At 36.8% G+C, this 20,695-nt stretch overlaps 2 pseudogenes; both read left to right on the top strand.

Annotated features, from left to right (window-relative positions):
* Positions 1-20,695, top strand: part of LOC112822662 (cytochrome c oxidase subunit 6A1, mitochondrial pseudogene) — an 824,062-nt pseudogene that overhangs the window by 763,343 nt on the left and 40,024 nt on the right.
* Positions 7,006-8,111, top strand: LOC112830118 (acidic leucine-rich nuclear phosphoprotein 32 family member B pseudogene; annotated as a pseudogene).

Below are 20,695 nucleotides of genomic sequence, written 5' to 3'. Positions count from 1 at the left end.
TCAAATCATTCTGAACACCTGCAAAATCAATCAGAGTTCTGAGAAAAAATGCTGCATTTCTACAAATAGAAAAGTGACCACTTTTTGTAAGGTAGGAGGTGCAGATACTTGAATCTGAGGAGATATATTGAAGGATACAGCTGAGGGGAGGGAGCTGGCTTAAGGATGCTACCACAAAGTATTATAAGCAGCAGAGCACAAAATAGGAACTTTCAGAAGTCTGCAGTAGGGGATTTCCCTGGCTTAAAGGTGCTCAGGTGGCAAAGTGGGATGGAATGCCAGGTGGGACAGCATGGTCTCAGAATTCCCAGGGTCACAAGAAGAACAGGGTGCCTGAGTGCAGCAGAGTTCCCAGGCATCAGAGCAGGAAAACAGTGAGTCTAGGTGCTGGCTTTCTGGTCTTTCTTGCCATAAACTGTGAATTGCTGCACTATTGTGCAATCACCCTCCTGGCAGGGGCCCATCCAAAGGCAGAAGCAAGGCGAGATCCCCTCCCTTCCCCAGGAGGAACAACACAGGTCTGTATCACAGGAGTCCATAAAATTTGGAAACTTGAAACTCAGTCAGGTGCCTGAGATAAAAACATTCAGTCACAGGTTGGATGAACACAGAGTTGGACGGAAACCAGGGAGACAGGAGTGATTGACTGCTTTTCTGTGAAAGCTCACTTAAGAGTGGGGGGAGTGAACTTTCACTTTCAGGGCTAGAGAGCTAGGCACAACAATTTTCATCCAACCTATTGGTGCTGAAAGCCTTCATGGAGCAAAACAATGTCACATAGTGCAATGTGGAGCAACTTACACCGAAACCAGCCCCCTGGCAAAGGAGGCATATTTCCAAAAGGGCAATGGCACTTAAGAATCAGACCAAATGTCCCTCCACCAGAAGACCAGCAGGAAAAACTGGATCACACCAAGTTTATTGATCACAGAGAACTGCAAAGTTTCACCTATTGGGAAAAACACTTTATAACATTTGTGCTTTATATATATATATATATATATATATATAAATCTTTCAGTTTTATTTTTTCAAATATTTTATTTTTTCAATTCCTTTTCATTTTTGATTTTTTATTTATATATACATTATTTTATATACATTTGTTTTTATATATACATTATAAATTTTTGTATTTGGTTACCTTTCATATTTTTCATATTTCATTATATACAAATAAAAAACATATATATGTTAAATTTATCGTGTGTGTGTGTATGTGTGTGTGTATATATATATATATATATATATATATATATAAGTATTTCTTTCTTTTTTAATTTGGGATCTAGTTTCCTTTACCAAGCAGACCAAAATATACCCAGGATCTAGTTTTTTTGTTGTTTTGTTTTGTTTCTTATTTAATTTTTTCTTCTTTTGTTTTGTTTTTTGTTTTCTTCTGGTTTGTTCTTTTTTTTCTGTTGTTTTGTTGTTACTGTTGTCTTTTCACTCTCTTTCTACTATTCTTTTCTGGACAAAATGATGAGATAGAGAAATTCATCCCAAAAGAAAGAACAAGAAGTAATGCTCATTGCCAGGGATTCAATCATGTGGATAAGTAAGATATCTGAACTAGAATTTAAAACAATGATTATATACATATGAGCTGGGATTGAAAGAAGCAGAGAAGACACTAGAGAATCGTTTGCTGTAGAAATAAAAGAACTAAAACCTAGTCAGGCCTAAATTAAAAATGTTACTACTGAGGTGTAGTCTCACATGGAGACTCTAACAGCAAGAATAAATGAGGCAGAAGAGAAAGTCAGTGATATAGAAGATAAAATGATGGAAAATAAAGATGCTGAAAAGTAGAGAGAAAGACCACTACTGGGTCATGAAGGGAGATTTTTGAGAACTCAGATTCCATAAAGCAAAATAATATCCAGATAATAGTGGTCCCAGAAGATGACGAGAGGGAGAGAGTGGTAGAAGGTTTATTTGAAGAAATTATAGCTGATAACTTCCCAAATCTGGAGAAAGAAACAGGCACTCAAGCCCAGGAGGCACAGAGAATCCTTCTCAGAATTAATAAAAATAGGTCAACACCTCCACATATAATAGTGAAGCTTGCAAATTTCAAAGATAAAATCTTGAAAGCAGCTTGGGACAAGAGGTCCTTAACCTACAAGGGTAAATAGATAAGCCTGAAAACAGACCTGTTCACAGAGACCTGACAGGCAAGAAAGGACTATTATGATGCATTCAAAGTGCTAAATGGGAAAAATATGTAGCCAAGAATATTTTATCCAGCAAGGCTGTCATTTAGAATAGAAGGAGAGATAAAGAGTTTCCAGGACAAACAAAAACTCAAGGAATTTCTGAACACTAAACCAACCCTGAACAAATATTAAAGGGGATCCTTTGGGTGGAGACAGAAACCAAAAGTAACAAAGACCAGAAAGCAACAAAGACAATCCACAGAAACAGCAACTTTACAGGTAATACAATGGCACAAAATTCATATCTTCCAATAATTAATCTGAATGTAAATAGACTAAATGATTCAATCAAAAGACATAGGGTATCAGATTGGATTAAAAAACAAGACCCATAAATATGCTGTCTACAAGAGACTCATTTTAGACCCAAGGACACCTCCAGATTAAAAGTGAGGGGGTGAAGAACCATTTATCATGCTAATGGACATCAAAAGAAAGCTGGAATAGCAATTCTTTGTCAGATAACCTAGATTTTAAACCAAAGACTGTAATAAGAGATGAAGAAAGACACTATATCATAATAAAAAGGTCTATCCAAGAAGATCTAAGATCTAACCATTGTAAATATTTATGCTCCAAACTTGGTAGCAGCCAAATATATAAACTAATTAATAAGAAACTTAAAGAAATTCACTGATAATAATGCGATAATAGTAGGGGACTTTAACACCCCACTCAGAAATGGACAGATCATTTAAGCAGAAGATCAACAAGGAAATAAGGGCTTTGAATTGCACACTGGACCAGATGGACTTCACAGATATATTCAGAATATCCCTTCCTAAAGCATCAGAATAAGCATTCTTCTTGAGTGCACATGGAACATTCTCTGGAATAGTTCACATACTGGGTCACAAATCAGGTCTCAAGTAGTACCAAAAGATTGGGATCATTCCCTGCATATTTTTAGACCACAGTGCTTTGAAACTTCTACTCAACCACAAGAGGAAATTTGGAAAGAGCTCAAATATATGGAGACTTAAAAGCATCTTACTAAAGAATGAATGGGTCAAACAGTAAATTAAAGAAGAAATTTAAAAAAATACCTGGAAACAAATAAACATGAAAATACAACTGTTCAAAACCTTTGGGATGCAGAATAAGTGGCCCAAAGAGGGAAGTATATAGCAGTACAGGACTTTCTCAAGAAACAAGAAAAGTCTCAAATACACAACCTAACATTACACCTAAAGTAGTTGGAAATAACAAATAAAACCTAAATCCAGCAGGAGAAAAGAAAAAAAATAAAGATTAGAGCAGAAATCTATGATATAGAGATTTTTAAAAAAAGTAGAACAGATCAATGAACTAGGAGCTGGTTCTTTGAAAGAATTAATAAGATTGGTAAACCCCTACCCCTAAGATTGGAAAAAAAAAAGAGAAAGGACCTCAAAATTTAAATCATGAATGAAAGAGGAAAGATCACAAATAACACCACAGAAACAAAATTATAAGAGACTATTATGAGCAATTATATGCCAACAAATTAGGCAAACTGGAAGAAACATATAAACTACCAAAGTTGAAACAGGAAGAAATGGAAAGCCTGAACAGACCCATATCCAGCAAAGAAATTGAATTGGTAATCAAAGATCCCCCAATAAACAAGTGTCAAGGGCTGGATGGCCTCCCAGAGGAATTCTACTAAACATTTAAAAAAGAATTAATTCCTACTCTTCTAAAACTGCCCCCCCAAAAAATGGAAGGAAAACATCCAAAATCATTCCATGAGGCATCCACCACCTTGATCCCAAAACCAGACAAGGAACCCACTAAAAAGAAGAATTACAGGCCAATATCCCTGATGAACATGGATGCCAAAATTGTCACCAAGATACTAATAGGATCCAACAGTACATTAAAAGGATTATTCACCACAAGAAGTAGGATTATTCCTGGGCTGTAAGCGTGGTTCAACATCTGCAAATCAATCAATGTGATACACCACATTAATAAAAGAAGGGACAAGAACCATATGATCCTATGAATAGATGCAGAAAAAGCATTTGACAAAATACAGCATCCTTACTTGATTACAACTCTCCACAGTGTAGGGGTAGAGGGAACATACCTCAATATCATAAAAGCCATATACAAATAACCCACAGCAAATATCATCCTCAATGGGGAAATACTGAGAGCTTTTCCTTTAAGGTCAGGAACATGACAGGGATGTCCAATCTCACTACTCTTAGTCAACAAAGTACTAGAAGTCCTAAACTCAGCAATCAGATATTAAATGAGAAATAAAAGGCATCCAAATCATCAAGGAAGAAGTTAAACTTGCACTATTTGCAGACAACATGATACTGTATGTAGAAAACCCAAAAGACTCCATCCAAAAATTGCTAGAACTCATACAGGAATTTAGCAAAGTCGCAGGATATAAAAGTCAGTTGCATTTCTATACACTAACAATGAGGGAACAGAAAGAGAAATCAAGGAATTGATCCCATTTACAATTGCACCAAAAACCATAAGATATCTAGGAATAAACCTAACCAGAGAGGTAAAGGATCTGTACTCTGACAACTATAGAACCCTTATGAAAGAAATTGAGGAAGACACAAAGAATTGGAAAAACATTCCATGGTCATGGATTGGAAGAACAAATATTGTTAAAATGTCTATGCTACCAATGCAATCTACATATTCAATGCACTCACTATCAAAATATCTTCAGCATTTTTCACAGAGCTGGAACAAACAACTCTAGAACCAGAAAAGACTGGGAATAGCCAACATAATGTTGAAACAGAAAATCAGAGCTGGAGGCATCACAATTTCGGACTTCAACCTGCATTACAAAACTGTAATCATCAACATAGTATGTTACTGGCACAAAAACAAGCATATAGACAAATGGAACAGAATAGAGAACCCAGAAGTTGACCATCAACTCTATGGTCAACTAATCTTCAACAAAGTATGAAGGAATATCCAATGGAAGAAAGACAGTCTCTTCAACAGATTATGTTGAGAAATTGGACAGCCACATACAGAAGAATGAAACTGGACCACTTTCTTACACCATACACAAAAATAAATTCAAAATGGGTGAAAAGCTTAAATGTGAGACAGGAATCCATCAAAATTCTAGAGGAGAACAAAGGCAGCAACCTCTTTGTCCTTGGCCACAGAAACTTCCTGCTAGACATGTCTCCAAAGCAAGGGATACAAAGGCAAAAATGAACTATTGGGACTTCATCAAGATAAAAAATTTTAACACAGCAAAGGAAACAGTCGACCAAATTAAAAGGCAACCTATGGACTGGGAGAAGACATGTGCAACTGTCTTATCAGATTAAGGGCTAGTATCAAAATCTAAAAAACTTACCAACTCAACACCTAAAAAACAAAACAAAACAAAAATCCAGTCAAGAAATGAGCAGAAGACATGAACAGACATTTCTCCAAAGAAGATATATAAACGGCCAATAAACATATGAAAAAATTCTTAACATCACTCAGCATCAGGGAAATACAAAACAAAACTACAATAACATACCATATTACGGCAGTCAGAATGGGTAAAATTAACAACTCAGAAACCACAGAAGGTGGAGAGGATGTGGGGAAAAGGGAAACCTCTTACACTGTTGGTGGGAATGCAAACTGGTGCAGCCAGGTTCCTCAAAAAGGTAGAATAGAGCTACTCTACAACCCAGCAATTGTACTACTAGGCATTTATCCAAAGAATAAAAACATAGTCATTTCAAGGGGCACTCCAATGTTTATAGCAGCAATGTCCACAGTAGCCAAAATATGGAAAGAGTCCAGATCTTCATTGACAGATGAATGGATAAAGAGGTGGTATGTATGTGTATATATGTGTGTATATATACATATATATATATATGAATATAACTCAGCCATCAAAAAGAATGAAATATTGCCATTTACAACAACATGGATGGAACTAGAAGGTATTATGCTAAGTGAAATAAGTGTAGAATAAGACAAATGCCATATGATTTCACTCATGTGTGGAATTTAAGAAACAAAATAGATAAACATAGGGGAAGGGAAGGAAAAATAATATGAGATGGAAATTGAGAAGGATGCAAAGCATAAGAGAAGCTGAACTCTAGGAAACAAACTGAGGGTTTCTGGAGAGGAACTGGTTGAGGGGGAAGAAGTAATTCGGTGATGGGAATTAAGGAGAGGCAGTTGATATGTGAGTATTGGGTGTTGTATGCAATTGATCAATCACTAAATTCTACCTCTGAAACTAATTAAAAAAGAATAGTATTATTTTAACACATAACTAAAAAAGTATTAATTATTCATTTTTATACTGTCTGAGATCAATGTGCATTTTATATTTTTGGTACATTTCAGTTCAAAATAGTCTTATTTCTTTTTTTAAAAATATAGTTCTGGGGCGCCTGGGTGGCTCAGTTGGTTAAGCGACTGCCTTTGGCTCAGGTCATGATCCTGAAGTCCGGGGATCGAGTCCCACATCGGGCTCCCTGCTCAGCAGGGAGTCTGCTTCTCCCTCCGACCCTCTTCCCTCTCATGCTCTCTATCTCCCATTCTCTCTCTCTCAAATAAATAAATAAAATCTTTAAAAAAATAAAAATATAGTTCTTCCACAATTTTACATTTTTTTCAGGTGTAAAACAGTGATTTAACAAGTGTATACAGAGCCTGCACGCTGCCAGCCGCCTGGGACCGTGCCGCCGGCCTCTACCGCCAGCAGACCCCTTCCAACGGCTCTCGCTGCGCAGGCGGGGACGCCTCTCCCCCCCTCCGCCCCCGCCACGGAAAGTTAAGTTTGAAGAGGGGGGAAGAGGGAAACATGGACATGAGGAGGAGGATCCACCTGGAGCTGAGGAACCGGACCCGGCAGCTGTTGGAGAACTTGTCCTGGATAATTGCAAATCAAATGATGGGAAAATTGAGGGCTTAACAGCTGAATTTGTGAACTTAGAGTTCCTCAGTTTAATAAATGTAGGCTTGATTTCAGTTTCAAATCTCCCCAAACTACCTAAATTGAAAAAGCTTGAGCTCAGTGACAATAGAATCTTTGGAGGTCTGGACATGTTAGCAGAAAAACTTCCAAATTTTACACATCTAAACTTAAGTGGAAATAAACTGAAAGATATCAGCACCTTGGAACCTTTGAAAAAGTTGGAATATCTGAAAAGCCTGGATCTGTTTAACTGTGAGGTTACTAACCTGAATGACTACCGAGAGAGTGTCTTCAAGCTCCTGCCCCAGCTGACCTACCTGGATGGCTACGATCGGGAGGATCGGGAAGCCCCTGACTCAGATGCTGAGATGGATGGTGTGGATGAAGAAGAGGAGGATGAAGAAGGAGAAGATGAGGAGGACGAGGAGGATGAGGATGGTGAGGAGGAAGAGTTTGACGACGAAGAGGACGAAGACGAAGACGAAGATGTGGAAGGGGAAGAGGATGAAGATGACGACGTCAGTGGGGAGGAAGAAGAATTTGGACATGATGGAGAAGTTGATGAAGATGAAGACGATGAGGATGAAGATGAAGATGAAGAAGAGGAAGAAAGTGGGAAAGGTGAAAAGAGGAAGAGAGAAACAGACGATGAAGGAGAAATGATTAAGACCCCAAATAACTTGGAAAGAAAACTGTTCAGTATTGGTTGGACTGCTCATATGGATTTGGTAGCTGTTGAAAAAAAAAAAAAGGTAGCTGTGATACAAACCCCAGGACACCCACCCACCCAAAGAGCCAAAGAATAGTTCCTGTGACATTCCACCTTCCTCCATTTAGCCCCTCTTGGAAATTCGCCACCAAGCTTGGGGACTTCACCCCAACAAAATTGTAAGCATTGTTAGGTTTTCATGTCAGACTTGCTGTAGCGTGGAGAGCTGTGACTGGGGAGCCGGCCGTCTGTAGCTACCAGTTACACCGAGACTGTAACAGCATTTTTACTTTCTGTACAACAAAGAGGCTTTGTAAATAAAATCTTAACATTAAAAAAAACAAGTGTATACATTATGCTGTGCTCACCACAAGTGTAGTTACCATCTGTCACCAAAGAATGCCATTACAATACCATTGACTGTATTCTCTATATTCTGTCTTTCATTCTCATGACTTTCATATCTGGAAACCTGTACATCCCACATTCCTTTATTCATTTTTTGTATCTCCCTACCCCTCTCTCTTCTGGCAACCATCAATTTACTCTCTGTATTTATGCATCTGTTTCTGCTTTTTTTGGTTTATTTGTTTTGTGTTTTAGATTCAACATATAAGTAAAATCATATGGTATTTGTCTTTTTCTGTCTGATTTTTTTTCACTTGACAGAATACCATCTAGGTCCATCCATGTTGCTGCAAATGGCAAGATCTCATTATTTTTGATGGCTGAGTAATATTCCATTGTGTATGTGTTAATAAATAAATAAATAAATAAATAAATATCACATCTTCTTTATCCGTTTATCAATAGACATTTAGGTTGATTATTGTAAATAATATTTCAATAATGATAGGGGTGAAAATATCTTTTCTTCATTTTCTCCCCAACACTTGTGATGTTTTATTTTTTTGATACCAGCCATTATGACAGGTGCCAGGAAGCTGTTTTTAAATACACATACCATAAAGTATAATTGTTTCTAAAATTATTTATAAATTCTTATTACTCATACATCTAAATCTTTTGCTCTCTACAATTATGTTTAGATCACCCACAAAGTCTTTATGAGATGTTAGACAATATCAACTATCACTTTAAGTTATTTTTGGTGACAAATTACAACAGATATGACACGAATTTACTAGTAAATTCAAGCAGAATAAAAGTTGTTTTATCTGCATTAGATTCAATGTAGATAACTCTAAAGACACGTCTGTTTAAATTTAATCAACAAACTTAAACTAACTTGTATTTACTGAAGAATATCCCCCATCACATGAACTTGAAAAACATTTGAATTAATTTCTATTGTATTTCTGATAATTTGTATGTACAAAATTTATATAAGCCTTGTTTCAGCTAATTAAGCACAGCTCTTTTACATATTAAACTGGCAATACCATCTGGAACTAGAAAATATCACACATCTGCAATAACACGCACAGACACACACACATATATACACATACGGACAAGTGCAGAGATAATAATTATATTTCTGAAGTTTTCATATTAAAGAGTTGTCTAGATAATAGTTTTGGGGAAGACCACAACAACATTTAAATCTCAAAGGCACACACACACGTACGCACACACACAAACAAAAAAACTCCTAGGGCTTATTGTTCCTTTAAGGCCAGAAATTCTACAATACTTACAAACTTTTTGAGATAAATAGGAGAAATTTTGGGATTGGTAAAAAGGATTGGTGGACTTTGAATTGTTTCTGGAATCACTTTCCTGGTCTTGTAAAGACTAGATTTATGAAATACAGTCAGCTATTTTTAATTTCTCAAAGAATTAGAGTGCCACCTAAATCGTGTCAAAGGAGTGACCCACTTATCCACATATGTTAGAATGACTTTCTTTCCCTCTGAGTACATTTGTTTTAGAAGAGACGTAAAAAATTACTATCAGACTCTAAATTTCAGCTTCCAATTTGGTAAAATTTCTGATCATAAATTTATTAAATTGTTTCATCTAGACAAACAGTAAATATTTCTGGCAGTATTAAAAAAAACTCATGGATTCAAGAGGTGTCCTTGAAGAGGGTGCAAAAGATATTATCTTTATAAAATCTGGAGTCATTAATGAAGATAACCATAGAAAGAACAAACAACCTGAATGTCCCAGGCAAGTAGAAACCCAAGCCCAGTTCTTAGAATTCAAAAGGTAACAAGCAAAAAGGTAATAGCTATTCATCAGAGAGAAAGGATCACTAAACAATGGGTCTGGATCTGGAAAGAAAGAAACAATGTGAAATTTTATTCCCTTCTCTTGACTTGCTTCAGGAGGGTATCTAATTACAAAACCTTTTAAGGATCATCTTTGTTTTGTTTTTTGTTTTGTTTTGTTTTTTTGAATTATGGTTCTTAGTTCACCCTTTAACCAATGAGTGAAAAATGCCTGAAGAGGATCGCTTGTAGCCTTGGGTGATATTATTTTAAAAGGTAACAGTTAATTGGTCAATTATGATGGTGAATGGGTGCCTGGGTGGCTCAGTTGGTTAAGCGACTGCCTTCGGCTCAGGTCATGATCCCGGAGTCCCAGGATCGAGTCCCACATCGGGCTCCCTGCTCAGCAGGGGGTCTGCTTCTCCCTCTGACCCTCTTCCCTCTCGTGCTCTCTATCTCTCATTCTCTCTCTCTCAAATAAATAAATAAAATCTTTAAAAAAAAATTATGATGGTGAAGTAGTAGGAAGATCTTATGCTTACCTCATCCCTTAAACACAGCTAGATAAATATCAAATCATTCTGAACAGTCATGAAATTGATCTGAGGACTGAGAACAAAGTACACAAGAGGGAGAAAAGAGGCCACATCGTGGAAGGTAGGAGGGGAAATGTGATTTGGGAGAGAAAAAGATCATAGACACTGCAGAGGGGAGGGAGTTCTGATCACAGGGATAGGAGAGAAAGAGAGGCAGAGAGAAAGAGTACAGCACACAGGGGATCACACAAGAAAAAAACCTTCCCTAAAACCCTAAGAGGGGCTGATTATCATGCTCAAACACTGGAGTTTTAGAAGTCTGCACCATGGTCTGTATGGAGCCCAGCAGGTACAGCAATGTTCCTGTGGAGAAGAAAAGCAGAGGCCTAGAAGCAGACAGCAGAATCTGAGGATCACCTGGAATGCACTGGGAAAGAGAGTTTCTCCTACTTGGAGTGCATCTAGGAGAGGTGGCATTAACTCTCCGGGGACAAAAGTCCTGTCCTGTTCCTTAGCATATGGACAAAGACACCTGCTGAGGGCACCTAACCTGGATGCCAGCTTTTTGCTATACTTTACTCTAAACTCCAAGCTGCTGCATGTTGGTGCAACTGCTCTTCTTGGAAAAACTGACACCAGCCTCAGTGGCAGAACCCTCTCCCAGAGGGCCAGCACAGGTCCACACCCCACCAGGTATCTAATGATTGGAATTTTAAAACTCAGGAGATAAAACAGAGGTGCACTGTGATGCCAGGTGGGCAGATGGCCTGGACACAGACAGGGTAAAAGCGTGGATTTGAAGGATGCCTGAGACACAGAAAGGGAGATTGTTTGCTCTTCTGGGGAACCTTCTTAGATAGTGACAGGTGCAAACTCCCCTCTCCAGGGATAATTGAGAGGGCTAGGGACATTTTTCTCCCCCTCCCCATCAGCACAGATTGACTTCAGTGAGCAGAACATCATCAGCAGTGGAGGCCTAAACTGCTTATACCAAGCCCCACCACTCACACTCTGCAGGTGCTTCTTTACTAGGGCAAGTGTGGCTAAGAGCCAAAGAAGCTGACACCTTCCCCAGAAGACAAAAAAAAAAAAAAAAAAAAGCCTGCACAAACCAAGTCCACTGACCATAGAGTTCTGCAAACTTCAGCTATAGTGGAAATAGAATCTGGCCTCTTAACAAGCACACCAGAGCACACCGAGTTAAAACTCACTGCACCCTGGAAAATGTCCAACATTACCCACTGCAGGCAAGGAGAGACTGTGCAGTGGACTGAACTGAGGAAAAGAGCAGCCAAAACACAGCAGCAGAATGCACACAGCACACACCAGATGGTTCCTGAAGCACTAGGCCCTAGACAGTATATGGCCTCTTCTTAATAAAGCCATTAATCTCAGGAGCAAGAAGTATAACAGGCTCACCTAACACACACAAGAAAGACAGAGACCTAGACAAAATGCCAAGATGGAGGAATTCATCCCAACAGAAAGAAAAAAAAAAAAACTGGTCACAGCGAAGGATCTAATTAAAACAGATGTAAGTAGTATACTGATCCAGAATTTAAAACATAAATCATAAGGATACTAGCTGGGTTTAAGAAAAGCATAGAAGACACCATGAATTCCCTTACCACAGAGATAAAAGACCTAAAAATTAGGGGAGAAAAAAAGCTATAACTGAGATATGAAACCAATGATGGGACAGAGGAATGAATAAGTGATATAGAAGAAAAAAATTATGGAACCTAATTAAGTTGGAAAGAACAGGGAAAGAAAAATATTGAATCACAAATGTAGACTTCAGGAAATCAGTGACTCCATAAAGCATAACAACATTTGTAGCCTAGGAGTCCTAGAAGAAGAAAAGAGGGAAAAAAGGGTAAAAGCTTATTTGAATAAATCATAACTGAAAAATTCCCTAATCTGGGGAAGGAAACAGACATCCAAATCCAGGAAGCACAGAGAACTCCCAACAAAATCAACAAAAGCTGGCCAACACCAAGACATATCATTGTAAAATCTGCAAAATACAGAGATAAGGAAAAAATCCTAAATGAAGCAAAGGAAAAGAAATTTCCTAACTTTAAAGGCAAAAAGTACTTTTTGATATCGCAAGACAAAAAATATCCACAGAAACTTGACAGGCCAGAAGAAAGTGGCATGATATATTAATCGTGCTAAATGGGAAAAATATGCAGCCAAGAATAATTTATCCAGCAAGGCTATCATTCAGAATAAAAGGAGAGATAAAGAGTTTCCCAGAAAATAAAAATTAAATGAGTTCATGACTACTAAACCAGCCCTGCAAGAAATATTAAAGCAGCAAGTGGGAAAGAAAGACCAAAAACAAAAAAACTAGAAAGGAATAGAGAAAATCTCTAGAAACACCAACTTAACAAGCAACATAATGGCATTAAATTCATATCTATCAACAGTCACTGTGAATGTAAATGGACTAAATGCTCCAATCAAAGGACACAGGGTATTGGAATGGATTAAAAAAAGAAAAAGCCCCATCTAGATGCTGCCAACAAGAGATTCATTTTAGACCTAAAGACACCTGCATATTGAAAGTGAGGGGATGGGGGCGCCTGGGTGGCTCAGTCAGTTAAGCGTCTGCCTTCAACTCAGGTCATGATCCCAGGGTACTGAAATTGACTCATACATTGGGCTCTCTGCTCAGCAGGGAGCCTGCTTCTCCCTTTCCCTCTGCCTGCCACTCCCCCTGCTTGTACTCTCAGTCTCTGTCTCTCTCTGTCAAGTAAATAATAAATAAAATGTTAAAAAAAAGAAAGTGAGGGAATGGAAAAGCATTTATCATGTTAATGGACTTCAAAAGAAAGCTGGAGTAGCCAAATTTATATCAAACTAGATTTTAAACCAAAGACTGTAACAAGAGATGAAAAAGGACACTATATCATAATAAAGGGATCTACCCAACAAAAAGATTTAACAATTGTAAATACTTATGCCCCCAACTTGAGAGCACCCAAATATATAAAACAATTAATAACCAACATAAGTGAAGTCTTTGATAATAACACAATAATAGTAGGGGACTAAAACACCCCACTTACAGCAATGGACAGATCATCTAAAGAGAAAATCAACAAGGAAAAATGGCTTTGAATGACACACTGGACCAGATTGATCTAACAGGTATATTCAGAACATTTCATCTTAAAGCAACAGAATACACATTCTTCTTCGAGTGCACATGGAACATTCTCCAGAATAGATCATATATTGGGTCACAAATCAGGCCTCAACAAGTACAAAAAGCCTGAGATCATGTGATGCATATTTTTAGACCACAACACTATGAAACCTCAAGTCAACTACAAGAAAAATTTTGGAAAGACCACAAATACATGGAGGTTAAAGAACATCCTACTAAAGAATGAATGGGTTAACCAGGAAATCAAAGAAGAAATAAAACTATAGATGGAAACAAATGAAAATGAAAACACAACAGTCCAAACCCTTTGGGATGCAGCAAAAGCAATTATAAGAAGTAAGTATATAGCTATTCAGGCCTACCTCAAGAAGGAAAAAAAAAATCTCAAATACACAACCTAACCTTATACCTAAAGGAGCTAGAAAAGAACAGCAGATGTAGCCTAAATCCAGCAGAAGAAGGGGAATAAAAAGATTAAGGCAAAAATAAATGATATAGAAACAAACAACAATAGAGCAGATCAAAGAAATTAGGAGCTGGCTCTCTGAAACAATTAATAAAATTGATAAACCTTTAGGCAAACTTACGCAAAGAAGAAAAGATCCAAAGAAATGAAATCATGAATGAGAGAGGAGAGATCACAACAAATACCACAGAAATACTAATAATCATAAGAGAATATTATGAAAAATTATATGCCAAAAAACTGGGCAATCTGGAAGAAATAGATACATTCTTAGAAACGTAGAAACTACCTAAACTGAAACAGGAAGAAATAGAACATTTGAGCATACTGATAACCAGGAATGAAATTGAATCAGTAATCAAAAATCTCCCAAGAAACAAAAGTCCAGGGCCAGATAGCTTCCCAGGAGAAGTCTACCAAACATTTAAAATAAATGGCTAACAGACACATGCAAAAATGTTCATCATCATTAGCCATCAGGGAAATTCAAATCAAAACCACATTGAGATACCACCTTACACCAGTTAGAATGGCAAAAATTGACCAGGCAAGAAACAACAAATGTTGGAGAGGTTGGGGAGAAAGGGGAACCTTCTTACACTGTTGGTGGGAATGCAAGTTGGTACAGCCACTTTGGAAAATAGTGTGGATGTGCCTCAAAAAATCAGAAATAGAGCTACCTTATGACCCAGCAATTGCACTCCTGGGTATTGACCCCAAAGACACAGATGTAGTGAAAAGAAGGGCCATATGCACCCCAATGTTCATAGCAGCAATATCCGCAATAGCCAAACTGTGGAAAGAGCCGAGATGCCCTTCAACAGTTGAATGGATCAAGAAGATGTGGTCCATATATACAATGGAATATGACTCAGCCATCAGAAAGGATGAATACCCAACTTTTGCATCAATATGGATGGGACTGGAGGAGATTATGCTAAATGAAATAAGTCAAGCAGAGAAAGTCAATTATCATGTGGTTTCACTTATTTGTGGAACATAAGGAATAGCATGGAGGACATTGGGAGAAGGAAGGGGAAAATGAAGGGGGGGAATCAGAGGGAGAGATGAACTATGAGAGACTATGGACTCTGAGAAATGAACTGAAGGTTTTAGAGGGGAGGGGCATGGGGAAATGGGTTAGCCTGGTGATGGGTATTAAGGAGGGCATGTACTGCATGGAGCACTGGGTGTTATATGAAATCAATGAATCATGGATCACCACATCAAAAGTTAATGATGTATTGTATGGTGACTAACATAACATAATAAAATAATTTTTAAAAATATTCCAATATGAAGAAAAGTTAATGCTTATCCTTCTTAAACCATTCCAAAATTTAGAAATGGAAGGAAAAATTCCAAGATCATTCTATAAGGACAGGATTACCTTGATTCCAAAACCAGACAAAGACCACACTAAAGAGGAGAGTTACAGGCCAATATCCCTGATGAACATGGATGCAAAAGTTCTCAACAGGCAAATCGAATGCAACAGTACATTAAAAGAATTATTAACCATGATCAAGTAAGATTTATTCCTGGGCTGCAAGGGTGGTTCAATATTTGAAAATTAATCAAGGTGATACACCGTATTAGTAAAAGAAACGATAAGAACCATGTGATCCTCTCAATAGATGCAGAAAAAGCATTTGACAAAATACAGCATTCATTCTTGATTAAAAAAAATAGGGATAGAGGGAACATACCTCAACATCATAAAGGCCATATGTGAAAGACCCACAACTAATATCATCCTCAATGGGGAAAAACTGAGAGCATTTCCTCTATCTTCAGCAACAAGACATGGATGTTCATTCTCACCACTATTATTTACATAGATGGAGATGGGGAAAAATAAGAGAGGAAGGCAAACCATAAGAGTCTCTTAACTATAGAGAATAAACTGAGGAGAGGAGTTGAATGTGGGGAATAGGCTAAATGGGTGATGGGTATTAAGGAGAGCACTTGTGATGAGCACTGGGTGTTATATGTAAGTGATGGATCACTAAATTATACTCCTGAAACTAATATTATGTTATATGTTAACCAGCTAGAATTTAAATAAAAATTTAAAACATTAAAAAATGAAAAAAAGTCTATTAAAAATGTAACAGTTAATAGTGTCTTCAGAATGGAAAGGCAATTCACACAGAGCATTACTAGAATGAGTACTCAAAGGAAAATAGAGTGGAACAGTAGGAGTTATGCCAGTCTTATACACCCATCTTATTGCAATTTGTTTTAGGTATCTTTTTCTCCTAATTTTCATTAGCTTCTTGGCAGTGGATGTTTCAGTGAAACTATTTTAGTTTGAAACAATTTGGAGGCTTTTCCATGCTAGTTAAAATAGGTATTCCATTCTCCTTCTTTAATTGGGAACTCTTGCTTTCAAGGCACTTAAAAGAACTTATCTAATTGGAGTGTTCCCCATAATGGCAATTGTAATTCCAGGTTGTTTTTAGTAATTTTTTTTCCATCTTGATAGATATCTACAAGTTCTAGGAGTATTGTTCTCAGACATAAAATAAGCAGATATGCTAAAAGGTAGTGCACTCAACCCTTTGGATTTAGAGGATTCCATTTATTTTAGTTAATCCTTTTCATCTCCTGGAACCACACCAATAATCTGAGGAGTGTGGGAAAGACTAAGTCTGCAAGCCTCAAGGAATGGAGACTGTAGACTGATTTCAAACAATTGGGAGAACTGCAGCTGCCATCAGCAGTTTCCCACATGTAATTGGGGTAACTGCAAACAAAAGTAAAGGGCTAGGGTTATTTTTGGATTCTGTCAATGCAAAATGAACAAACTTTTAAATGAACAAACTTTTTAGATTCTCTAAAACTAAGAAAGACAGTTTTATTCAAGCCCAAGTTAGGACAGGTTCCCAGGAAACACACTTTTCATAAGGAGGAAAGTGCTCCAGAGAATGAACAATCTGTACAGGGTCATATACTGTCTATATATAGGCTGCTTCTCCCTCTCCCTCTGCCCCTCCCTTTGCTCTCTCTCTCAAGTAAATAAATAAAATCTTTTAAAAAAGACAGAAAAAGAAAAATGGTAGGGCATATAAATACAGCTTAAGGACTTTCCTGATGTCCAATTAGTCATTTCAAATATTGAATTTATAGGCACAGTATTCCCATTTTTAAAGCAGGTTTTATTTCTATGTTATTTTATTACTGTAATACAACCTGCATTTTTTTCTGTAAAGTTTAAAGTTAGTAGAATGAGTAGATGATATTATGATAAGTAGATTATATTATCTTCATCAACAAATCATTGAATGTCACTTGAACCATCTTGAACATCAGCTAAACCAGTAAAACAAATATAGGGGGATACATATTTTAACCACAATCATTTTTTTAAAGATTTTATTTATTTAAGAAAGAGAGAGAGAGAGAATGAGCGGGGTGGAGGGGCAGAAGGAGAGGGAGAAGCAGGCTCCCTGCTGAGGAGGAAGCCCGATGCAGGGCTCCATCCCAGGAACCTGGGATTATGACCTGAGGCAAAGGCAGATGCTTAACAGACTGAGCCATCCAGGTGCCCCTAAACACAATCATTTTTTAGAAAGATAATAAAATCATAACTTTGGTAAGTACTTTTCAGCAGGATCCTAACCAAACTGGATTTTTTGCATGTAATTACTTGATACTATCCTATGGAGAGAGCAAAAAAATAATTAGGAAGTAAAGAGGTAGGAAAGATAATGGTTTCTGGTAAAGTCATTCAATTACTGGTAAATAGCAGTGCTCTGAAACATACTTAAAATTATCATGTATGACACAAAAATAAATTCAAAATGGTTGAAAGACCTAAATTTGAGACAGGAATCCATCAAAATCTTAGAGGAGAAAACAGGCAGCAACCTCTTTGACCTTGGCTACAGCAACTTCTTGCTAGACATGTCTCCAAAGACAAGGGAAACAAAAGCAAAAGTGAACTATTTGGATTTCATCAAGATAAAAAGCTTTTGCACAGCAAAGGAAACTAAAAGACAACCTACAAAATGAAAGAAGATATTTGCATATGTCTTATCAGATAAAAGGCTAGTATCCAAAATCTATAAAGAACTTTTCAAACTCAACACTCAAAAAACAACAACAAAAAAATCCATTCAAGAAATGGGCAGAAGACATGAACAGATATTTATCCAAAGAAGACATACAAATGGCCAACAGACACATGAAAAAATGCTCCACACCACTCAGCATCGGTGAAACACAAACCAAAACTAGAATGAGATACCACCTCACACCAGTCAGAATGGCTAAAATGAACAACTCAGCAAATAATGAATGTTGGCGAGGATGCAGAGAAAGGGGAACACTCTTACACTGTTTGTGAGAACGCAAACTGGTACAGACACTCTGAAAAACAGTGTGGAGCTTCCTCAAAAAGTTAAAAATAGAGCTACCTTACAACCCAGCAATTGCACTACTATGTATTTACCCAAAGGATACAAACATAGTGATTCAAAGGGGCACACGCACCCCAATGTTTATAGTATCAGTGTCCTCAATAGCCAAAATATGGAAAGAGCCCAGATGTCCATTGACAGATGAATGGATAAAGAAGTTGTGATATATATGCATAATATATATCACATATATGTATGTATACATATATATATGTTGTGATAAATATATAATGGAATGTACTCAACCATCAAAAAAAATGAAATCTTGCCATTTGCAACATGAATGAAACTAGATGGTATTATGACTTATTACTAACTTATTTCACTTAGTTGGAGAAAGACAAATATATGATTTCACTCATATGTAGAATTTAAGAAACAAAACATGAACATACGGGAAAGGAAGGAAAAATAAAGGTGAAATCAGAAAGGGAGACAAACCATAAGAGACACTTAACTATAGGAAACAAACTGAGGGGTGCTGAAGGGGAGGTGGGTGGGAGGATGGGGTAACTGGGTGATGGTCATTAAGGAGGGCATTTGATGTAATGAGTACGGGGTATTATAGGCAACTGATGAATCACTAAACTCTACCTCTGAAACTGATAATACACTATATGTTAATTAATTTATTTTAAATTTAAAAAATTATCATGTATGAAATATTCCAACATTTTTGTTTATTATATATCAGAAAATATACATTAGAATCTGTTGGTATGAGAAATATTCTAAATTGTGTCTTTGTGTATTAAGTAATGGTAAAATTAAACCTACTAAAGTGGTAGTAATTTATAACAATCAAACACAAGCACTTTAGAATGAATGCATATTATTGTCCTTTGATAAGTCTCTCTTTGAACACTGGTTGAATTCCCCTGTCCTCATAGTAATAGTACCCTTTACGAAGTAGAAAACACAGATTGCTATTTTTTTATTCAATTTACTATTTCTGATTTGAATAGTAGTTATTTTTTAAACACAATTTTCAGTGTCTGAATTAATATGATCGATATCCTGGTGCTAATAGTCTGAGAATATTGCCTTTGACTAGAATATTCTTAATGCCATTTTGAAAATAATATCCATCCTTATAGGCTTATGTATTAGGGCCAAAAAGTTTCTTGAAACTTAATGAAGGTGGCCAAACTCCAAGATTTGATTCATTGGTTATGGTGGATGCTTTGTCAAACTTTATACTGATTATGCCTCTGTTACACTACAAAATTTTTTTGCATAATGGACATAAACATCTCTACACAGGCCATCCAAGAGGCAAGAAAAATAGTCTCTGCCAAGGAACTACACACAGAAATGCATTAAACAACAGCTCTCAGTACAGGAAAAGACACCATTTTACATATAGGTTTGGGGAAATATTAATAAAAATATGATTTATACAATTTGGGGCCATCTTCATTTGTATTAAAATTAAAAATAATTATGGAAGAATTTTTAGTCTTGGAGGACTGAGAAGCTAATAATAATTATATTTCTTATAATTTTTCACTGACCTTCCAGAGGAATATTTAGAGGGCTTTTCCTCCTCAGGCAGTCAGCACCAAAGTAGTTATTCATCTTGTAATTCACAACACCGCTACAACTTCCAATTAGCAAAACATACATTAAAAGTCACTGTAAGGCACTCTAGGAGGTCTGCTGATGGCTGTGATTAATGGCTATGCATCTGCAGCTATTGCACATAGGTCTTAACAGAGCTATTTGTAAATTGTCAACAGAAACTCATGCATCCTCAGGTTATCAATCAGGAAAGGTATGCATTACAGTTGGTTAATTACAGCACCTCTTCTATGGCACCAAAATATGTATAATATTTCTCAGTGACTGAACACTTCCAAGACAAGCAATGAAGCTATTTTGAAAGCAAAATCTTACATTGGATGTGTACTTCTTTCTTTCTGCTTGTTAGGTCTCACAAAAAGAAACATGGATCTTATTTAAGTGTATAAAACTTTTTCCCATCCAATTTCCATGGCCCTTCCTTTGTTATACATGTCCTCATAAATTATTTTGTTGCTACAGCAATATTTTTCTATGTTGTAGTATCAAATAT

The sequence above is a fragment of the Callorhinus ursinus genome, unplaced genomic scaffold (genome assembly GCF_003265705.2).
Source record: "Callorhinus ursinus isolate GAN/ISIS: 27379988/994484 unplaced genomic scaffold, GSC_fseal_2.0 scaffold40, whole genome shotgun sequence".
Lineage (NCBI taxonomy): Eukaryota > Metazoa > Chordata > Mammalia > Carnivora > Otariidae > Callorhinus > Callorhinus ursinus.
The sequence above is the reverse complement of the archived record's forward strand: the minus strand, read 5'-3'. Positions and strand labels throughout refer to the sequence as shown.